At 35.0% G+C, this 24,454-nt stretch overlaps 1 protein-coding gene and 2 long non-coding RNA genes across 7 annotated transcripts in view; 2 read left to right on the top strand and 1 right to left on the bottom strand.

Moving 5' to 3' along the window:
- LOC127850056 (uncharacterized) overlaps positions 1 to 24,454 on the bottom strand; it is a 263,076-nt gene that overhangs the window by 51,183 nt on the left and 187,439 nt on the right. The window lies entirely within an intron of this gene.
- Positions 16,937 to 19,300, top strand: LOC127850062 (uncharacterized). The gene is made up of 3 exons (XR_008035045.1): positions 16,937 to 17,169; positions 17,979 to 18,236; positions 19,070 to 19,300. It is a non-coding gene; the product is annotated as an uncharacterized LOC127850062 (long non-coding RNA).
- The window catches only part of LOC127850063 (uncharacterized), a 177,143-nt gene continuing 173,026 nt past the window's right edge, over positions 20,338 to 24,454 (top strand). The window contains exon 1 of the long non-coding RNA XR_008035046.1: positions 20,338 to 20,477. This is a non-coding gene — a long non-coding RNA (uncharacterized LOC127850063). The remainder of the gene's footprint in view (positions 20,478 to 24,454) is intronic.

The following is a 24,454-nucleotide window of genomic DNA, read 5'->3' on the forward strand; positions in this document are numbered from 1 at the left end:
TCGATAAAAACGAACATTTCATCATTTAGCTGTGGTGTAATATAAATTCTGTTCATGCTTTTTTAGTCGGTAATAAAACTTCTGCATTCACAAAAGCGTAATAAGTTACTGTACATTTAGAAGCTCAGCCATTTACATAACAAACATAATATTATTCCAAAAGCAATTATACTTGCACGCACATTGTATTGAATCATTTGCGTTACTTTAAGTAAAAAAGAACTTGATGCAAGTGTTGAATTTAGCAAACTAAATGCGGACTAACAGGCTTTTTAAAATATGCACCGTGCAAACAAGTTGAGGTGGCAACGTCTTCAAGAAATGAATGTACATGAAATGCCGCTAAACGCATGTACTGTATCGATAGTGTAGTAAGCTTTAAATAAATGGTTGTTTTTCAAGGAATGTGTTTGAATCCGATCGAAGGCATGTATCTAAATCATGTATATATGTTTTGTAATGTTCATAATTACTATAGTATAACGGATACACATCTGCTTGAATTAGTAAGTATATGTGATACTTCGTCGATATGCCCGTTAAAGCTGTTTTGTCTGCTTTATACAACATCTATGCATTCATTTTTGTTTCAATATTTCCCTTAAGCTGATACGTAGGCAGAATTGATGCGTTGTTAAATTCCTAGACACATTACTAAATAAGACGGTTTGTATTTCTACATGAGGAAGACTTCCTTGTCATTAAATGGTAATATAAACACATTATACCAGTATTAGATATTGTGCCGTTTCACCGCATGTCAATAGAAAGGGAAGTCAAGCGTTTTCCTAAATCCTTACACACTGGTTCAAGTATCATTTTCATATTTTAAAAATCTTAACGTAAGGAGCTACACCATATAATTAATGGTTTGTACTCATTTTTAAACAAAATTAACAATGGCACGGGCATGATTGCAAATACCTGTGGTTTCATGCATTAAAACTTATGAAACTTTATTTAACACTTCTAATAGTTTTTAAAGAAATCTCGAGTTTAACAGAACGTCTGACATAGTATTATATTTCTATAAATATAATTATTTTGTCTTTAATAATATAAGAAGTATTCTTTAAATGTATACATATGTTTAATAATATATCAGCTATACTGGTCAGAATTATCAAACAAACCAGAATAAAGTGATAATAATAAAACAGTTAAGTAATGTTTACGACCTTTTTTGTTCCAATAAACATTTTAAATAAACCATTTATATTAAACAAATGAGCAATGTGTTGTTTAAAAGCGAATATAAGGATTATGGGAGAATACAAATCACATAAATATAAAGCAAAATACTTCAGATGAATTAAGATCTGCAGTCGTGTGAACTTTTTGATACAATAACGTACACTCTTAATAATAACGGCACCACGAGCGAACTGTTATAATAAAATCTTCATCATAGCATGGTACGTGTATGTCACTGCAATGTAATTAGTTATTATGTGCATTTTTTGTAATTTAAATTTTACCTACATCCCCAACCTCTGAATTCATAAAAAAATGTATTCTCATAAGTAGTTATGCGAGATCTTGTTATAAGACACACGTTTTGCTATCGTCAATGAGTAACGGTGATATTGAAACAAAATATAAAGTTATTGAAATACCCGCTTTATTATGTAGATTGTTTACTGGAGCAATGCGATCATCACTATTACATGATAAGTGTACTGCATATACTTACACAAACCAAAAAACTATTTTTTTCTTAATAAACCAACGCAAAATAATAGTTAAAGGATTTATAAACATACGATTATTATTCTTATAAAAAGTGTAACGGTGTGGAAATCACATTTTTGTCATATCTGGACATGTATTTATGAGGACCATCTTTCATGTAAACATAATAGAGAATAATTATGTATACTGCTTGTCTGTAATCTTTGAAATTGTTCGTTTACATAGAAAAACAGACAATGTTCTTATTGTATGTTTATTCACACGAACGAGTATATTAATTACACAGGTATGTCAATTATCTTGTAAATGATTCATGGGAACCTAGTTGTTTTACACAAGTAATTACTATCTTTCATTGAGTAATTTATTTGAAATTACAATCACGCCTATATTGCTTATTTGAGTCGCAATATAAACTGTAAATTTGCGCCCTTTTGGCTGTTTTTTTTTCTCAATTAAGTCCGACCCTGCATTGCGACTATTCGATAGTAAGGTATTATGCCAACTTGAAGTCTTATTTACAGTTAATACAGATGACACGTCGTCTATTGAGGAAAATCACAGGATGCGTCATCATAAAAATCAATAATACTGTTGTTTTCTCCTGCTCGAATATAAGTCTTTACAATAGCCTCGACCCGACCCATAAACCAATGTTCTGTGAAGAAATAGACAAGAAAATACTGTTCAAACATTTCTCCATATTGATTATATTATATATGAACAATGTATGGAACGCACTAAATGACTGTTTCTAAATGATTGTTGCACACTAAAAGTTTTTCTTTGCGGTTGCCTTTGTTTTTATAAGTATTGTTTAATGTTACCCCTCCCTGTGGGACAGTCATTCAACTCTTGACCCATTATTGATATACATTTGCAAACAATATACTGGTCTATCTAGAACCACTCGACGTATACTCTCCTTCATTAGATACCATATGACTTCACAAGGGTTCAATCGATTTAAGATAGTGTAATGTTCATGTTGCTCGTTCTGTAGGCAGCAAGAAACATCTCAATTTAATTCGGTCGTCAAATATATAGAACTTTGAAATGTTTTATGTTCAATCGCATGCGGATAATTATCAACGTCTTTCAAACCTGTTCACTGCAGAAAACACGCGCATTGTAGGGCTTTGTTTGTTCTGTATATCAGACGCAAGTTTAAGTTTACTTTCGAAACGAACATCAACATGCACAAATAGTAGGACAATACAAAACCAAAACAGTCGCCAGTTTTATTTGTTAAGGTTTATTTGATACTATCGATGTAAACGTATCTGTATTCATAATTGAAATGTACGATAAAATAATGCACGATGTATCTAATGAATTCAATGATTAATACCATATTTATGCGCTTAGACTCCAACTGAAACCAAGTGGGATGAATTAATATCTTATGTCTAGCTTTTGACAAAAAATGTTTTATCTGGTCGTTTCAATACGTGATGTAAACTATCGCATTATAGGATGATTTAAATAAACAAATCCCGTTGTAATGCTTAAATTTCATTATGTATTAGTATTGAACCACATGCGTGTATACTTTTTAGTGGATCTCTTTGTTAGGTTTTGAAAACGATTAAATACTATGTGGATTAACTACAATGTGATTGATGTTGTATTGTGATGTACATTCCCCTTTTAAGGCCGAGAGTAGCACGTATCCGTATGTGTTTTTTTTGAAAGCATTATATAGTAATGACCAGTTTCCGCACGCCATACTTATACATTCGGAACATAATTGGCTGTATCATGTGATACGGGTTTTTTATGTATGTACATAATTCATAGTTATCGCTTATGAATTACATATTGAACCAATTTTGCAACATGAATTCGATTTTTATAGATTTAATTAAAATGAAGAATGTAATTAAATGCTATATACAGATTACAGGAAACAAAAAAAACACAAAAAACTTTGTTACCTTAATTTTAGGGAACGTACTAACACACTTTTTACGGTCACTTAATTATATCATACAATTCTTCCAACATCGTATCAAAATATTAAGATGTTAGCAGTATGATCTTGCAACATCAATGGTAGATCACAGCTGTTATTGTGACTTGTCTATATTTTGCTATTATTTGTTGCTATTTATCTGCTTTTCTAAAGCAACACATTTAGAATAAATATATTTCTGACTTGAATTAGCATACGTTTATGGAACACAAACTAACATACGTTTTGAACTGTAACCTACAATATTTACAAAGCAACGTGTATACTGCTATTATTGCACTGTGCGTTAAAATTTACCGCAAACGAACATTAAACTAATACCAACTCAAACCTAGTACATGCATACAGACTGACAGTCGTCATCACATATTTGAATATTCTGTATCTATATTATCATACGGAATTAAACATCGCTATGAAGTAATACCTTGTACGTGATTAATGTATTCTCTAACTGATATTTAACCTGTATTTAACAAAGTCAAACCGTTGCTCGAAACCTCCCTATTATGTAAATATGCAAACTGATATTGTTAATACCTATTTCATGGCCGTTAACAGTTAAAAAAAACTTGTTAAAATTAGACATGGACACACTAATACATCAGGTGGTTAACCACTCAGGTAAAGGCCACTTACGAAAACGTTAAAATCTTTTTTCATTTGATCAACAAAGCAGCGCGTGTTCTGTTAAACCAGGGATACACGTGTATATCAATACTCGTCTTTTTGTCCAAATAGTGGTGTGCTCGTATTTCTTGTTTAGGTACTCGCTGCATTACTTATTTTAATAACAGTTAATCGGATTTCAAATAATTCAAATCCATTTTGAAATTATATAAATATATTACAGTCATATTTACTAAGACTTACTTATAACAATCGCATGCATTTGCAAATGCAATATTGCAAGGAAATCTAAAACGTTTACAACGTTCAATATTTGGAAATGCGTGCCTGACAGCAACAAAAACTGTTCTAAATCTAGTTTAAAAAATCAAACAACACAAATAATTGTTAATGACATCATATCTTATCGAGGGTACGCCTCATTATAACCGGCATAATGCCTACGTTAACGATGGTTCATCATCTGTTTGTGATACCGGTTGGACAATTTGGATTAAACCAACTTCTGGCAATATCCCTTTTGTGACATGCGTTTTTTTTAAAGTATCATATATTTAATATAACCGTCTTGACGTCAATACAAATACAAGCGTTCTCATTTGTGTTATTCGTTATTATTTAATGATTGGTAATCAAGTAGCGCATATAGTTTAACAGCGAGGGCTGGTTAGTATTTTTCGTCTGATTCCTAACACTTAAGTTCGCGTTAAGTGTGTATGTTATACATTTGTTGCTATACATATTAGTAAACCACATGTTGGTATTAGCGTCTTCATCGTATATCATAATATTAGACCGACATTACGACAAAATAGGCTCTTTACATGCAAAGCTTTGCGTGTCATATCGCAATAACTTGCAGTTGCGTGTTTTGGTACTCAACAAGCGTTAAATTACGGGAGTTTGAAATCTAATCACAAAAATAGACGCGAGAGCAGGTGGATTTTGAAATGAATATGTTTAAAACGATATAAAGCAACGTGCATCAATCTTATTCAGGTATTTTACTTTATAAGATGAATAGGTTAACGTATGACATAAAAGAGGCGAAATACTTTCAAGTGCATTCATCAGGAAAAACACATTTATATCTAGAGTTTTAAAAACAACATCAATACCATAAATAAGATATACCTATTTTTGGTGTAATTTTTATTTCGAAATATATTTAATAATTACCACAAGTGTGTACTAAACATCATATATTATTCATCGTCTACTTTATCCTTTATTCGCGGGTGTTTTTAACCATGCTACCACTGATTTATGGCATCAGGAAGACGTACGTGTAAATTATTGCAAACGCTAACATGTTATTACTTCTTATATGTATATGCGTACATATACTTATATTCAAAGTATGCTTTTCTATATTTCGCAGAAGGCAAGCAGTTTGAGGTATGCGTCCTTGTTCGATGTACGCGAAATCGCTGGAAATGTCCAGATTCTACTTGTATGTGTTTATCATGGATAATGATACACTTATGATCGTATTAGTTAATGCAGAGCAAATCATATGAATCGGGTCGGCACCATACAAACAAAAACATTTGAGAAATTTAAGTCTCTTAAAAAACAACAAAAATATAATTCATAATTTTCAGAAATGCTTTAGTTAAGAAAAGCTATTTTAAATATAATTATTGCAGCTTATAGTATGTCAACATATTGTTTAAAGTAACATGACTATTCAAAATCAACGAAAATTTCGTACAATTGTTCGTGAAATAAACTTAACCAATTACAAAATTAGTGTTCCTTATGGCAACTGCCGAAATTTCAACGTCAGATGTGGTCTGGTAAAGTAGATGTTTGAAGATACAAAATGCTCGTTTTTATTATTGTTTTGCATATTTATTCATACGACACATGAATACTAAAATGGTGTTCGTGTGTCGTATGAATAGATATATTCGCGGGAATTAATTGTGGCAACAAATAAATAAAAACAAGCATTTTGTATCTACAAAAATCTTTGTAATCATACCACATCTAGCGTTGAGATTTTTGCTATTGCTGTAAGGACCACTGATTGCTAAGGTGTTAACTTTATTTTACGAAATACTTAACGAAATTTTCGTTTATTTTGAGCGTTATAGAGACTTTAACGCAAGATTAATGATATGGTATTAATTAATATAATTCTTTGCTTAGATGCTGTATTGCTAGTTTTGGTGAATAAATGTAAATTAGAAACAAAAACGCTTGAAGCATTGTTTGGTAGTTCATATGCATGTTTACATTATAAATCATAACTTTCTGTAACATTTCATTGGATCACACATTATCCTGTCGACCATGTTTTGCAACGAACTGGGATCATTTATGAGCTCTGTAAATGTATCATTAGCATATCAATGCAAGTTTCATGAAGATTTGAAACAACATATGGCTTCAAGAGTGATCACAAGCTTTCAATTAAGCCATATGCGGAAAACGGCTTAACTACTATACAAGGAGACAAAGTACGAATCAGCATGATTAGCAATATTTCAAATTTACAAACAATGTCCCACTTTTCTGACCAACAGAGTGGTTTCAACCGATTACAATTAACGTTTTATGTCATTTTAGTTTAATAACACTAATAGAGTCCCTGAACAGTCATTCCTGATGCTAAATATGAAATTATGCGCAGGTCGACCCTATGGGGATACATCACATACAGTTTCAGAAATTTTGATCATAAGGCGCTGATTAATCGGAAAAAAACAATAGTCGATATAAACGATATATTTGTGATCAAAGTGGAATGATTTTATGAATTTTCATAGTAGCGGATTATGATGTTAACCCTATCAAACTGACATGATATAAACGTTTATATAATAAACTATCATCTGATTATGATATTTCAGGCACAAACGTATTATTATTTAAAGCAAAATCACTAAAGCAGAATGACCTTAAAAATGAGGATATAAATCATTACGATAGCTGCATAAAGAGTCGTATCAGATTTGGATTATTATGGCTATTTAATGAGCTCTCGCTTGAAAACGAAACAATTTAGCTTCACTATTCAAATAACAATTATTCCCGAAATTGTGATGGTGACAATATCGGACAATATATACAGCACCACACTACAAGTCATTAGAGTAAGTCGTATTACATCCAAAATATAATACTCACTGAGCACTGTCTGGTGAAGAACGATAGCTATAAATATACTATAATCATGTTCTTATGATAATTATACCATTGAAACTGAGCACTTCTATACATTGTGTTATTTCCTCAAAAATACCGTTTTGTTTAAAGAAACATTACTATTCAAAATCAACGAAAATTTCGTACAATTGTTTGTAAAATAAACTTAACCAATCAAAAATCAGTGTTCCTTATGGCAATTGCCGAAATTTCAACGTCAGATGTGGTCTGGTAAAATAGAGGTTTGTAGATACAAAATGCTCGTTTTTATTATTGTTTTGCATATCTATTCAAACGACACATGAACACTTAAATGTTGTTCATGTGTCGTTTGAATAGATATATTCGCGGGAATTAATTGTGGCTACAAATAAATAAACACGAGCATTTTGTATCTACGAAAATCTATGTAATCATACCTCATCTAGCATTGACATTTTGGCTATTGCTATAAGGAACGCTGATTGTTAAGGTGTTTACTTTATTTTACAAAATACTTTACGAAATTCTCGTTGATTTTGAGCGCTATAGAGACTTTAATTTTCTTCAGTGTACTTAAATACTAAAAACGTAGTAAAATGTTTTACTAAACTCGCTATGTGTATTATAAAATAACAACGTAAGGAATAGGAAAAAATTTATGACATACCACAACATTAATCAGTCCATTATCACCGCTATAACTTGAAGGAGACTATGTCTCCCAGACATATTTCACCTTATTATGAACAGTGATCACAAATTGTGTGTTTCCACGATTGCAATCCGGGCCTAATAATTCAACAAGTAAACACTTGGTTAAAGATACACAATGCTTAAATTCAAGTTAATTTGCTTATCCATGTATCATTGTCCTTACGCATGTTATAGATATAGCTTTCATAGAGAGAGTAAATTGCAATAAACCATGACACATTTAACAACATTGTTAAGATTTTGAAAGACTGATTCCTTATGGAAAGACTAACACAGTTCGTGTCTGAATGTAAATTTAGAATACAATAGATATGTATATGACATTTTGTTCGCGCACAGCAAATGAATACTCATTTTCTTTTTAATAACTGATATGTTAAAATAATTATATTTAGTAATTATAGCAACAGCATTAATATTCAGCACCTCTACCAAACATGAACAATCGATACCTATCAACCAAAACACGAAGTAGAAATATCACTGACGGTGATTTATACCCGCACATATCTCTTTGGGACTGATGCAAAGGCTTAACGTTTTGATGTTTGAAGCGTGTTTGCAAATTAATATATCTTAAAGAATATGTTTGTATTTCAATTTGCATTTCAATTTAATTGATTCATTTTTATCAAAAGGATATGATGTTGACAAACTTAAAAACACATGCTTGTTGTTTTTCGATTCACTTTATCTTTCTTCTCTTCAAATTTTGAATTGTTAATGGAGTTAGTATTTTATATGTTTGATTCTATAAATTTGTATAAACAAAGCTTGTTTTATTTGTAATTCGACAGTGGTGTCTCTTGAATAGTTTTTATTTTACAGAACTGCCTCTTGAATTATATTGGATGTTTTTGACGTCATCGTGTCATCGCTTCTAAATTACGTCATCCGATCCACTTTCACGGTTTTGGGCAAATGCACCGGTCATCTGGTTCATATCGTGAAACTGTAGTAAAATTTTCTCCCTGACGGCGTTTCTTCTTTGATTTATTATTTTAGCAGTCACATTAACAACCAAGCTATGTGATATGGATATTTTTCACCCATTATTGCTGCTTCTTCCTGTATGTGCATGATGATGATCTGAAATATTAACTATATGATGCTGTTTTCTCAAATCTTTTTCTAAAAAGAAGGGATGTAGTTGATACTTCTTCGTAATTTCGTTTCATCGTTCCTCAAAATGTTGTAACTCTGTTACTCTGGTCTCCTTTTTACCATTGAGTAATTAACTGGTTATTATATTGAATGCGTTTTAATGCACTTGTATTATTGTTAAAATTGAGTTGAAATGCTATGAGGTTAAACAAAATTTACACTTATATGTAACATTGAATATTGCTGGGCCAAGTGTGAGGTTGAGCGCTCTTAAACCGGTTTTAAACCCATACTGTTTTGCATCGACCGTTCAAAGGCGGTGACCTCATCTTTTTTCTTCTATTTTATAAGACGGTACTGATAAATCCTTAAATGAAACACGTACTGTTATACATGTTTGCAATTATTGCAAGACTTAATGTAAAATTTGATAAAACAAATGATGTATGGATTGGCAAGCACAAATATAGTATTTACAACATTTAACCAGAATGGAAATTAATTGAATGCAACACAACTTTCAGATGCTTGGGTTAAATTTCCATGTTGAACTGTCAACAATTGTTAAAATGATTACGGTGAGAAAATTGTTAAAATGGAAAATATTCTGAAAATTGGAAAATAACAATTTCAACATTATTTGGAAAAAGTGTACTTGTGAACACGCTTATTGTTTTATTATTCAATCACTTGTTCATACCCACCCACCAATACAATTTTTAATAATATTAAGTTTTCTATTATGAATTATATTTGGGACGGGCAAAGTAAAATCAGGTGTTCAACACACGTATAGGAATATAGTGTAAGAGGTTTAAAAAGGTTGATTCATTTATTCCAGCATGAAAGGTATATGGTAACAAACAACTCGACCCTTTAGGTGAAATCGAAAAGATAGCACAAGACTTAACGTATAAATACGTATAAACTCTTTAACAGCAGCTAACAATATGCCTGAAATATATCTAACATAATTTTCAAACCGATTTTGAGTAGATGTTTTAACAAGCTTCTCACTTTTTTGTGAAAAATTCGAAGTAAACACAGAAGAGTTCTTGTATTATCCACTTTTTTATATAATCAAACTATATTGATAGAATATACATGTTTTTCTTCAAATCAAGGTTTGTTGCTGGAATCATTGAATAGGTGATATATTAAAACTGGAACATGTATTACTGTTACGGAATAAAATAAAATGTACCATTTTAACATAAGTTTCCTTCATTATACAGGGGGACAAGAGGGAAAAACAAAGATACATTTATGAAACAAATTGTATACTTTGCCCCACCCAACAAATTATCAATCCCTTATTACCCCCAGTAATGAAACTTATACCGAAAAAAAGAATCATGGACAAAACGACTATGTACCATTCTAAATACAAATAATGAACAAGCATCAGTAAAAGCAACACGGTCTACTTAATTCAATGCCATAACTAATGAAAAAGAATGGAATAGCATATTTCAGCTACCCTTTGTAATCAATGATGTAAAAGTTTAATAATGCAAAATTATTAACAGGATACTTGGAGCAAAAGAAATTTGAATAACATGAAAATTACTGATGATCAATTATGTCCTGTTTTTAAGAAATTAATTGAACATTTATTCTGGGAATGTCATATATCGAAAGCAATTATTGATGAAATGTTACCAGGAAAATCTTTCCCTTTATGGATTTGACAACTGTTTTTCTTGGATATGTAACGAAGTACGCTACAACAATACATATTGTTATTTTGTTTATAAAGCTATACATATACAAGTGTAAAATAAATAAATGCATTCCATGTATTACAGGAGCCAAGAAGTAAATAAAGAATGAAAACGATAACTTGAAAAAACTATCAAACAATTTTCAAAAACAATAATTCAGAATCCTGTCATAGTGAATAATAAACTATTTAAGACATTGTCTCACAAACCTAGAATTTAAACTTGATGATTTGTGTAGTTGTTTTTACAAATTTTTACAAATGCTATTTATTGCCTACCGTTATTTAACAAAATTAATTGAAGAACCCATGTGTCATAAACTATAATTATATTCAACTACTTGTGTTTCTCAATGCCTTTTTCATCTGTTGTTACAACTTTTACAACAGTATGTGTATATACAAACTGAACATATCTATATAATTATATGCGCCTCGTAATATTCGCTCATGCTTTGTTTATCCGTTAGTACGATATATACATCCGAGTGTGTTATACACTAGAAAATGTCCTGTTTTATTTCTGGAACGTTTTTTTTTTTTTTTTTTTCAAAACAAATTCACATATATTATATAGATAACCTAGGCTGTGTTGCATAAATAACATTAGTGTGTTTGTATTCAAACTGTATATGCATTTGGTTGAAATCTTGGAATAAAATAGGTTGAAACAAAAAAAAAAACAGTTAAATTATGTGGGGTCTGAGTTGAGCGCCTTAGGGCCCTACTGTTGATGTTGTCGGAAACATTACTAAAGGAAGTAAAAAGTCAAAGACGGAGGATTATAAGGATAATTAAGTGCTTACTGTAAGTAATGTTTATATAGCGATCGCATTGTGTGCATCAGTTGGTACATACGGAAACTTTTTCGATCCATACATGCTGCAGATTTTGATGGTCAAAACTTCTTTACTGGAATTATATGATTATTTTAAGATTGCAAAAAGGGATATCAAACAAACCACTATTTCTGCTGTATATCCTAAGACATTTTGTTATGTTATGCCGTCTGAATAAACTTGAGTATGCAGTACAAGACTTATCAACTATAACCTTGCACGTGTAAATTGTTTTCATACACGCATTTAGCAAGTACCTAGTTTTTAAATAAAACAGTTAAAAGAAGCTACTAAAGTATCGTGCATGTAGCCCTGATACACATGCAAAATAAGCAACTTAATTCATTCTCACATAAGCATTATGTAGAGAATATTAGTCAGATCATATACAGAACTGCAATTTAAGAGCATTCGTTGCTCAACCTCTATCGATACATGTCTCACGCGGCTACTTATCTTCTGCAGGATGAAATCCGTGTCATCCACCTCTCCATTATCATCCCTAGATTGCACGGCTCTGATCAACCTCTCCAGCCCCAGCATCTCTATCTTAATTCTTTTCTTGCTGAACCACATCATCGGCTCTGGGGACGCGACAATGGCCTTTCGTATCGTCTCCAGTCTCAGTATTACATTGGGGCCTTCCTCTAGCATGTCCGTGATACATAATATCCATTTATTTTGCTGGCAATCACGCATACCGCATGCTTCCATTAGATTTCTCTCAGGAATCATGTAATAGCAAAGTTGTTTTTTTCTCAATAGCTGTCCTTAGTTGTCTCAGTCCATCATGCAACCAGTAAAGTAAGCTGCGTGAATAAAACATTACTTGTGGAGTGTTTTTGGCTTGCCATACTATGATGTGTTTCAACAAGTACGGTGTTATTTCTTTATTATTGGGCTTCATTATATCTTTGAGGATCATTTTAAGAATGACATATACGTTTGCTTGTGTGTCATTAAGGTTGTTTACAAGTTCTGTCTCACCGGTGTTGAAGCAAATCCTCCACTCCATGTGCTTGAATTCACCTCCCTTAAATCTTACCGGGGTTAAATAGGCTCCTTATGATACGACTGTCCGAACTATGGTTGGTTATGGCAAATAACGTCTTTTGGCAGCCCATCTCTGTAGGAATCTGGGGCAGTAACAGGGTAGTGCGATTACTCTGTCCACATGAATTACAACTCCAAATGTCTTCTGTGTCGACGCCCCGGCTCGTTCATGATGCTCCACTGATAAATTACCTGTTGATGAAATTTTCGAAATTTCATCTAGCAATAAGCTACTACTTAATAAAACGTCCACAAATCCATTTTCACACAGAGCCTTTACAATAAAATCATTACCTGTTTGAGCTGGTCTCTCCTGTAACAGTCTGCAATGTCCTAGGTATACGCGACATTGTACAGGCTGTTGTATGTGAGAGTATGAGAACGCTTTCAGACCATTTCTGACCCGAGAGTGACGACTATACGGACTGCATTGTCTGGGATCACTTCCAGCCTCTGACTTACCTGGGAGTGATAACTGTATAGGCTTCTTTGTCTGGAAACACATTTAGTCTCCGACTTATCTGAGAGTGACACATTCACCAACTGCTCTGTCTGGGAACGCTTTCAGTCTCTGACTATCCTAAGAATTACAACTATATAGGCTTCAATGTCTTGGAAAGCTTCAGGTATCTGACTTACCCGAGTGGCAGCTGTATTGACTGTTGTGCCTCAAAACACATTCAGTCTCTGACTTATCCGAGCGTGACAACTGTACATCTGCTGTGTATGAGATCGCGTCTACTTCTACTGCAGCTACTACTTCTACTACTACAACTACTAATACTGCTACTGCTGCTGCTATTGCCGCTACTGCGGATACTGCTACTGCTACTGCTGCTACTGTTGCTACTGATGCTGTTGTTTCTGCTTCTACTGCAGCTACTACTACTACTACTACAACAAGTACTAATACTGTTACTACTGATATTACTGCTACTGCTGCTAATGTTGCTACTGCTGATGCTACTGCTGCTACTGCTACTGCTGCTGCTGATGCTGCTACTGCTGCTGCTGATACTGATGATGCTGCTAATGCTGCTACTGCTTCTACTGCAACTACTTCTACTACTACAACAACTACTTCTACTGCTACTGCTGCTGCTGCTACCGATGCTGCTGCTACTGATGCTGCTACTACTGCTACTTCTGCTTCTACTACAGCTACTACTACTACTACAACAACTACTAATACTGCTACTGCTGCTGCTACTGCCGCTACTGCTGATACTGCTACTGCTGCTGCTGCTACTGCTTCTACTTCAGCTACTACTACTACTACAACAACTATTACTACTGCTTCTGTTGGTGGTGCTGCAACTGCTACTACACTGCTACTGCTACTATTACTACTCCTGATTCTGCTACTAGTACAACTACTACTACCACTACCACCACTCTCGAAAGAATGTCGCGAGAATGTCGAGTGTCGCGCTCGATGGTCGACACACGACATTCTCGCGACATTCTCTCGACGCTCAATACGACGCGCGACAAATCAGTCGACAGTCAAGATTTTCTGCATTTTTTTTTCTAAAACCCAGCGCGATATGCGACACTCAAATATTGACTGTCGACTGATTTGTCGCGCGTCGAGAGAGCGTCGAGAGAATGTCGCTTGAATGTCGTGTGTCGACCTTGAAGGTCGACACGCGACACTCAACTTGGCACTATCCGGATTCCGTAGTATACCCCCTGAAATGTGGATACGGGATGTCACCTATTTTCTCCTGTAACAGTCTGCAATGTCCTAGGTATACGCGTGATTGTACAGGCTGTTGTATGTGAGAGTATGAGAACGCTTTCAGACCATTTCTGACAAGAGAGTGACGACTATACGGACTGCAATGTCTGGGATCACTTCCAGCCTCTGACTTACCTGGGAGTGATAACTGTATAGGCTTCTTTGTCTGGAAACACATTTAGTCTCCGACTTATCTGAGAGTGACACATTCACCAACTGCTCTGTGAGGGAACGCTTTCAGTCTCTGACTATCCTAAGAATTACAACTATATAGGCTTCGATGTCTTGGTAAGCTTCAGGTATCTGACTTACCCGAGTGGCAGCTGTATTGACTGTTGTGCCTCAAAACACATTCAGTCTCTGACTTATCCGAGCGTGACAACTGTACATCTGCTGTGTATGAGATCGCGTCTACTTCTACTGCAGCTACTACTTCTACTACTACAATTACTAATACTGCTACTGCTGCTGCTACTGCCGCTACTGCGGATACTGCTACTGCTACTGCTGCTACTGTTGTTACTGATGCTGTTGTTACTGCTTCTACTGCAGCTACTACTACTACTATTACAACAAGTACTAATACTGTTACTACTGCTATTACTGCTACTGCTGCTAATGTTGCTACTGCTGATGCTACTGCTGCTACTGCTACCGCTGCTGCTGATGCTGCTACTCCTGCTGCTTATACTGATGATGCTGATAATGCTGCTACTGCTTCTACTGCAACTACTTCTACTACTACAACAACTACTTCTACTGCTACTGCTGCTGCTGCTACTGATGCTGCTGCAACTGATGCTGCTGCTACTGATGCTGCTACTACTGCTACTTCTGCTTCTACTGCAGCTACTACTACTACTACAACAACTACTAATACTGCTACTGCTGCTGCTACTGCCGCTACTGCTGATACTGCTACTGCTGCTGCTATTGCTTCTACTTCAGCTACTACTACTACTACAACAACTATTACTACTGCTACTGTTGGTGGTGCTGCAACTGCTACTACACTGCTACTGCTACTATTACTACTCCTGATTCTGCTACTACTACAACTACTACTACCACTACCACCACTCTCGAGAGAATGTCGCGAAAATGTCGAGTGTCGCGCTCGATGGTCGGCACACGACATTCTCGCGACATTCTCTCGACGCTCAATACGACGCGCGACAAAACAGTCGACAGTCAAGATTTTCTGCATTTTTTTTTCTAAAACCCAGCGCGATATGCGACACTCAAATATTGACTGTCGACTGATTTGTCGCGCGTCGAGAGAGCGTCGAGAGAATGTCGCTTGAATGTCGTGTGTCGACCTTGAAGGATTCCGTAGTATAACCCCTGAAATGTGGATACGGGATGTCACCTATTTTCGCGATGTACGCGCAAAGATTGTTCCATGCAACACTTTCTGGGTATTGTGAAAAAGTAACAGAATTTTCTTTAAAATGAATCAAATACATGAAAGTATGTGTTTACACTAGCGCAGTGGTCTGCAATTTATGTGCAAGTTTAATGAAGAGTATCGAACAAATGCACGGCATTGGCATACATTTGGATTATTTCAGTTGAAGTAAGATTTTTAAATGCATTAAACTGTTTTTCCTTATTTTAGTCGTGTCTGTAATTATTTTCAAGCGGAGTTATGTTAGTAAAACAAAATACTCGGAGCGCATGCGTGTGACATCATCACGAGAGCCGCGTTCTTAATGTTAACAAAGTGATCGAAAGTAGGTCATGCTCGAAATAAGGAAATCGTACGATAATTGTAAAAAGTATTTTTTTTTTATTTTGAGTACTCATGTTAAATGTATATATGTTTTTTGTATGAATCATGGACGAATAGTTCGAACGATATTAATTAATGTGGATAGTTACTTTTCAGCTTTTAAAAAGCAATTTTCAGCATAAAACAATAATGTCGAAGCTTATTGTATTAAAATTTAAAAAAAAACAATACGATGACACAATTTTCTTGTTAAAACTCGATCATACATTTTTAATTTCACAGATGATTTTTATATCTGTGCCACATAATTATGAGGGCATGGGTCTCCAGTATGTAACACATTTAATCCCGATAAATTGATAAAAGGGATATTATCCCCTTGGATAAAATAGGCACTGTTACCGATGTAAATATCTATAGAGGGTTGACTCTAGTCAGTTGTTTTTAAAAAATGTTCACATCAATATCGAAATGATAAGAGATAGATAATGTACTTACGTTATGTTACTAACTGTCGTTTTATGGAAACTGTTCATATTACACACTGTAAATATATTTACAGTGTATACACGCATCAGTATTATATTTGAAACTCACATATCAACTTTGACTGTTTTAGTGTATTTATATAAAAAAGAGAAATGTTTGAACACTTTAAGCATAATTTTCGCGTTTTTTCCCGCGTTTTCTGCGCTAAATAAAAGTTGTCTTACATGAAACAATTGGTTCTTCTTGATGTGTTGATTTCAGTACGGTCATTTCAACATCATTCTGCGGGATTTTATAATTAAGAGGCAAAGCGGGGAGCCAGCAAGGAAGAAAATTGTGCAAGTAGAAGATTGTGTAACGATTCTTTAATTGATGTCATTGTCGTTGTTTATGGGTAAATAATCGTGTGTGCGTTTATGTGTGGACCAGATATGGTATGTTCCCCTGTTTTAATTAATGTGGTAACCGCTCCTTCCAACTGCTTTGTATCTAACCCTCGGGGACAATTGTGTAATTCATAGCAACAAGGTGATGTTGTGACGTGGTAGCTACTCGTGGAATTCATGGTAACGACATCTCATCAGAATGCACGTTGTATAGCGTATGTTTAGTAACGCCTTGTTAGGTTGATCACACAAATTATCAAATCGGTAAAATACCTTACAAAATAGTGGAACAACATAAATTAAACATGCACATGTCATGTCTGTTCCGCCGATGGCTTATGACGATGGTTCTTCTGCATTTAACTTAAAATCTTGCTGCTGCTCATGTTTGTATTTTTGTAATTTGTTAAATCAGAAAACAAACAAAGTGTGAGTCGGAGTTCGATAATTTGTTTGTCTACAATAAGGAACTCACAGACACGATTATCTCTCTTGCTGTTGATGTTCTTGGTGAGTTATTAACAGTTATGTGTCTTGTTGACTCTGTATAATGTGCCTGTGATTAAGCTTTATTGGTATTTCAAGAACAGAGAAAACTGACGTTGTACATATTGTGTATGGAATATAGCACGTAAAATAATGGTCTGATTTTACACGATATGGGCAGAAAATGCCTATTTAAGAATCGAGCATTTTTATAGTGAGTTTCTCTAATAGAGATTAAATGGTTTCTCAATCAAACATTATTTCTTTTTTGCATCCTAGGTCTTTCCCGCGAACCCCTTTTGGAGATGCTGGGGAAATACTGCTAGACCTACTTACAGAAACGAGGCTATGACGAAATGCTGCGAAATCTTGGTAACAATATTATAAATCAGGATCAGGATTCCATATACGCGCTCCAAAAGCGAGATTTCCCAGATGTTGTTGCGCCATATTTTCGGTGCGATGAAGATTCGACGACCGACAGAATGAGCCTGCAGTATGACTCAAAGCGTTCGGGTCTTCATTCTGTGGTGAAAGGTACGTATGCGCGTAAATTGTGAAATCATTCTGCTCATGTAATCTAGTAAAGATGTATTCAACAGTCAACACGTCACAGTGTGTGACATTGTTTGACACAGTTTTGCTTTTTAAGAAATGCTAAACCTTAAACATTAAACGGACTCTTCTTAATTTCTCCTTATTTCAACTGAGTATCAGCATCAATGTCTTGTGAGGTCGCAGTGGTGAAGCGGATATGGTGTCCGCCTAGCGATCGGGAGGTCGCCGGTTCTATCCCCACTGGAGCACTTTTCATAAAAGATTTTTTCTATTAAGAAGTAGCGTGGTGCAAAATTTTCTGAATATGTCCTTATTATAGGGGCATATCAATGGCATTCACCCTATATTCAAATGTAAACACGTACATTAACATTGCTAATTACCAATATGAATATTTGAATTGCAGCATAAAATAGGACTCCCGAAAACAATGCTAAACTATTATTCGATATATGATTCAAACGAGATGCAGCAGAGTTTCGGTTTCAGTTTCGATATTTGTTTTATCCAAATTGCGTGGAACTTGGTATTATAGAATCGAATTATGTTCGATTACTTGTTGTTTTCTTGCTTCGACTGCCGTTTCTTCAGTTTAAACCGCGTGATCCGATTATTTTAATATTAATAAAAAAAACGGCTCGGCTAAGCGCGCCGATATTTTTGCTATTGGCCCGCTAGTTATGATTAATGGCCCGCTCGCGACGTCATTTTGTTACTATTTATAGTAAGGATATGTATTATAAATGATTTACAATAATTATCCTCGATACGCTCTTTTCAAGTATAACTTAACTGGCAAAATGATTGCACAGGAAGTACATCGAGAACAACGTGCGCGCAAGTATGACTGGCTCGGAAATCCCCACCCGCCGGGCGTCCGCTTGATCGCGGCGTGGGAGGGGTGTATTCGGTGCTCCGGGACCGGATATTCCGGTTGCAGCGGGAGCTGGGCAATGAGCGGCGGCGGAGCGACGCCTTCTACCGGACCTTCCTCCCAAAAGCCGCCATCGATCTGGTGTATCGAGACATGTCGCCGAATGGAGGAACACTGCCATTTATATTCGACGGCATGATTTGTGTTTTTTTTTTAGTTTTGTTAAATTACGTTTTCGTAGACACAACCATTATTTATTACACTTTTTTAAGGAAATTTTAGGAATTTTAGTCGGTCCTTTGCCGATGCTTTGCTGAAGTCGTCATATTTAAACCTTAATAAATGCTTTGGAACTTTATCATAAACATTCGCCATTCAATTAAATTAATTGATACTTACATAAAAGAAATGTAATTCATATACACATGATTCTATTGCTTTATCGAAAGCATGTCAAAATACCCCCCCCCCCCCCCAATAACCCTTGCAAAACGCAGCACAAGAAACACCTTATTTTCTGTTTGCGGGTAAATATAATTTTCATTTTGCCAGTTTTCTATTTATCTTTTTAATTGAACGAGTATCTTAGCGGGGGAGGGGGGGGGTCTAGCATTATATTTTGGGAACCAATTAATTTTTCATAGTATTGTATTTTTAGAATTCTACCAGCAGGCGACAGCGCTGTTCTTGACGTCGTTTATTTCCTGCCTATGGTGGCCTTGTGCGCCCCCAGTGACGTCATAAATCTCCTCAACACGCTATAGACGACTTTTGACAATATCACGAAGATTCACACTTTAATAATGTTCGACTTTTCTGTAAAATGTTCAGAAACATTTATTGATACTATCTATAATGGCTCTAAAGTTGTGATTGCTTTACGTGGAAACATTACAGGTTTACAAGTACATGTACATCCATTCACTGACATCGTCATTACTTGCATAAAAAGGCAGTATAAACAATTTGTATCACGAACCCTGGATGACATTCTATCATGAAAATGGCATTTACATTGTTTTAATCTAATGTAAATTTGTACATTTCTTCACACTTAATTTAGTTTGCAATAAGGCGGATTAAAAGCGCTCTGGAAAACAGGGCTTTATGCATGTGCGGGAAGTGTTCACAATTAGCCTATGCAGTCGGCACAGGCTAAACGGGGGCACCACTTACCGCCTAAACTTGACTTTCGCTAGAAAGAGACTTTCTTTAAGAGAAAAATACCATAAAACCGGAAAGTGACGTCACTGATAGGCGTGTGTGGACAAAACCGGCTAATCTTGGACGACACATTACGCACATGCATAAGCCCCGTTTTCCCAGAGCAAGGCTCAAACATTTAGGTGACTGATTCTCGAACGAACGCAATCTTACTCATATTTCAGGTCGAGTCTGTCGGGGCGCCTATCTGGCGGTTTCTGGCGTCGGCATCAGTGAGAAGCATGCGGAGAGGGTCGCCATAACCGCTCGGAACCTAACCTCGCCCCTGTCTAGCGAACCTATCCACGTTATTTTATGTTTGGTTCTTAATTATTTAGAATTACTATCTATAATGACTGTCGCCAACACAACATTTGGCATGCGAATTACGGGGAGGGGCCTGACGTCGCCGCTTGATTGCGAATCTATCCAAGTAATGGTGTGTTTGATATTTTATTATTTATAAATGGTAGAATGGATGGCCACATGGTGATAATTTCGTAACATGATGTAGACGTCATTTTTGATATTTTGTTCGATTCTTTTATTTTAAACGCCACCGCTAGATGGCGAATCTATTCAGGCAATATTCTGTTTGATATTCTGTTATTTAGAATAGCTGTTTATCATGTTCGTGATTATAACTAAGCAACGATTATGATCACGTCATTTAAAGTATTTTCTCTTCAATCCTTTAATCGCTAATAGTATAACCATCATTATAGGATGCGATGCCTATACTAGATTGTTATTTTAAAGAGATTTCCTTTAAATGAAAATTCTTCAAATGCGGAAAGTTTCGTCACCGATTTGCACGTGCGGATTGCTATGGGACGACTAATAATGTCCAGGCGTTTTAATATTCAAGGTTTTCTACAAATTTGAGCATAAATCTAAAATCAAAGTTCGAATCTTGTTGTACACCAATGATAAAATAGTTTTTTTCCCCTCAACATTATTGTGAATAAATGGTTCTCTTTCGAAAAGCGGGGGAAAATCGAGTTGAGAGGCTATTGAATGTTGAAAACGTATTTCCTGTTTAAAAACGATATTCTCTCGGAGGACGATTTGCTCGAGCGTTCACACAAAAACCCGGAAGTGATGGAGGACGGATGGCGGGGTTGGCATATGCGCGGAACAACCGAGTGTATCACATCGCTGAGAATACTTCTTCAGGTGGTTAAAAACGTCATTGCCGGTTAAGACATGTCACTTCCGGTATATGGAAATTGTGATAGATCTACAAGTGCTGAAGCTGGGGCTTTCAATGAGGGATGGGTAGGAAGCAACGGGTTTGATCAAAGTTGAGCAACATTTGTGTATGATTTTGAGCGGATGCGTAAGAATGGACAGAATGGTCATACACCTTGATATAATTGTAACCTGCAATTCGATCGGAAATTTAAAGAAAAAGACGTTTGATCGATCGTTTGTTAAAATCAAAACTACTTTCAATTTGTTGCAGTCAGAAAGTGACGACTGTTCCTTGTTATTGTATTCTTAAACAACAATAAGTAACTGTCCATGTCTTAAAATTGCTCAACCATAGACACATGTATTTAATTGTGTTGGTGGTTTTCTTTAATTTGATATTTGACTTAATATTTGTGTTGTGTTTTGTTTCCATATCAGTAATAAAGCCCCGTTCCCCAACATACAGTAACTAAGAAATTGCTTCTTAAAATAAATCAAAATTCATCAAAGTCGGTAAAATAATAAATTAATAACGATTTGGTAAACAATAATATTTTATTTGCACGCAAAAGATGCAATTGGCGAAAATCGGTTTTTACTCGGTTTTAAGCGGACTTACAGTAAAATACATGATCCATTTGCATAAGATTCTAACGAACATAAACATAATGAAACGCATTTCTTACAAACAAATCAGATTTATTATACGACTTAACTCGTTCAGTAGAGAACTAGAATTTATATGGTTGTATGTAACCTTAATCGATTGAGAAATGTGCAAAATTCGATCGAGCATGATGGCTAATAAACGAAATCGCACACGTGTTGTTATGTCGAATTATTATAATAAAGTATAGTATATATCTTTGTTGGTACGGACAATTGAAAGATTAAATCTATCCACTAAAACAGAACTCTTACATTTATTTAAATATATTATTTATTATATGTATATAAAAATGTTACTGTAATAGATGCTTACTTGTTTTAGTCTATTTGTTCTGCATAAAAGAGGTCACTATATATGATGTGTATTTTTCTTTATAATAAAAAGCAGAAAAAGGCGGGCATATATCTGATCTGTATGTTTCAAACGTTTGAAGTACTTTTAACTTTTTACTTCTACCCTTCACGGTTTAAGAAGTTTTTTTGTAAAATGTTTAATAAGTTTAGTATGAATAGAAAGTACAGAATAAAAATACTCTTTTTATCATCTCGGGAATACCATATTTGTATTGCACGCTTGTTTGCCACTTAGAAGGTGCTTCATTATGTTGAACAAGAAAAATACTTATATATTTTAAAAGTCTTGATTTTGTTCTGTACCTGTAATATATATTTGAATGTATAAATTACTACCGACAGTTTTTACTGTGTGACACAATCTCACACCCTAATCAACTCTGGAGGGTATTAAGTTATCCATTTAACAAGTTCCCAAATTATGTTATATTCCAGCAGAAAAAGCTGCGCAGGCAAAAGATAATTTAAGAAGAATACAGTCCACTCTCGTTATGTCGACATCGGATATCTCGATATTCTCGATATGTCGAAGTAAGCTCAATGTCCCAACTTTTTTCCTTCTTTATCTATATAAATAAATATCGCATATCTCGATTTTCGTTATGTCGAATAATTCGATATGTCGATATAAAATTTTGTCCCGAGTCCCGATTTTACATGTATTTACTGTGGTTTATCTCGAAGTGCGAATAAATGTCCCAGTGTCGGCAAAAGGTGAGAAATTTTTTCTTTGATACTTCACCGCCCCGCTTCGCCCGGCTGCTCCCGATACTGTGCGGTAGGAAATCGATCCGTTGATTGCATCAATGATCACACGTGTGTAATGTCGTTAGCAATTAAAACTTGAGTAAGGCCTGTCACTTTAACTGTCACTTTAACATCAATTAACTGCAATTAATGCACCGCCTGCCGAAAGGCCGAAATACAAATTTTTTATTTTATAACCGAGTGAACTTTGCATTTCAAACTACAAAATGTTCAGTATTCTGGAACGTGATTTACGCATGTTCAGATGGAAAACCCTCGTCTTGATTGGACGTCAATTGCATCATAACTATAAATAGCAACATTACCGGATGTTTACTCGACAGTTTAGAAAAATTATAACCGCATGTGTTCATGCAATTATGTAATACTTAAAACGTCATTTTAAGCATTTAAATTTAATCATGCCTCGTAAAAACGCGTATACATGTATATCAGGAAGAGAGTATTCTGCCACACGGTGACGGCTTTAGTTAGACCACTTAGCAGGTATATTTATGTTAAAAACAAGGTAAATATTCGTCTTATTTTTTCTTTAAAAAAGCCAAATCGGATATCTCGAACTCTCGTTATCTCGATATATTTTCTTATTCCCGCCGACTTCGAGATAGCGAGAGTGGACTGTATATCGTTTATAACCGTCTAATAAAAAACGCTATTGAATTTTGGTTGGAAATACTGAAATCACTTTAGGTTAACTCGTTATGTTAAACAGACACACCGAAACACAAAGACTGGATCATTTTCCGATAAACAGCGACACTATGGAAATAATTATTACATGTTGTTTAAAAAAAAACCTGTGCTAAGAACTACATTTTGCTATGCGAACTCGCAGGTACATTGTATTAATAGGAAAATTTCCAGATACGTAGAATGTTATCGTGTTATTTATTTTCAGAAACATAAGCACGTTTCATATTCGTATATTTGCTTCGCTCTCGAAAAACGGGGCTTAATGCATGTGCATTAAGTGTCGTCCCGCATTTGCACGTGCTAATCAGGGACGACACTTTCCGCTTCTATATAATTTTACGTTTCGATGAAATTTCATTCTTTCGAAAATCCAGTTAAGACGGAGAGTTATGTCCCTGATTAGCATTATTTACGCACATGTATTTAGCCCCGTTTTCCTAGA

Source organism: Dreissena polymorpha, chromosome 11, assembly GCF_020536995.1.
Source record: "Dreissena polymorpha isolate Duluth1 chromosome 11, UMN_Dpol_1.0, whole genome shotgun sequence".
In the NCBI taxonomy this organism is placed as follows: Eukaryota; Metazoa; Mollusca; class Bivalvia; order Myida; family Dreissenidae; genus Dreissena; species Dreissena polymorpha.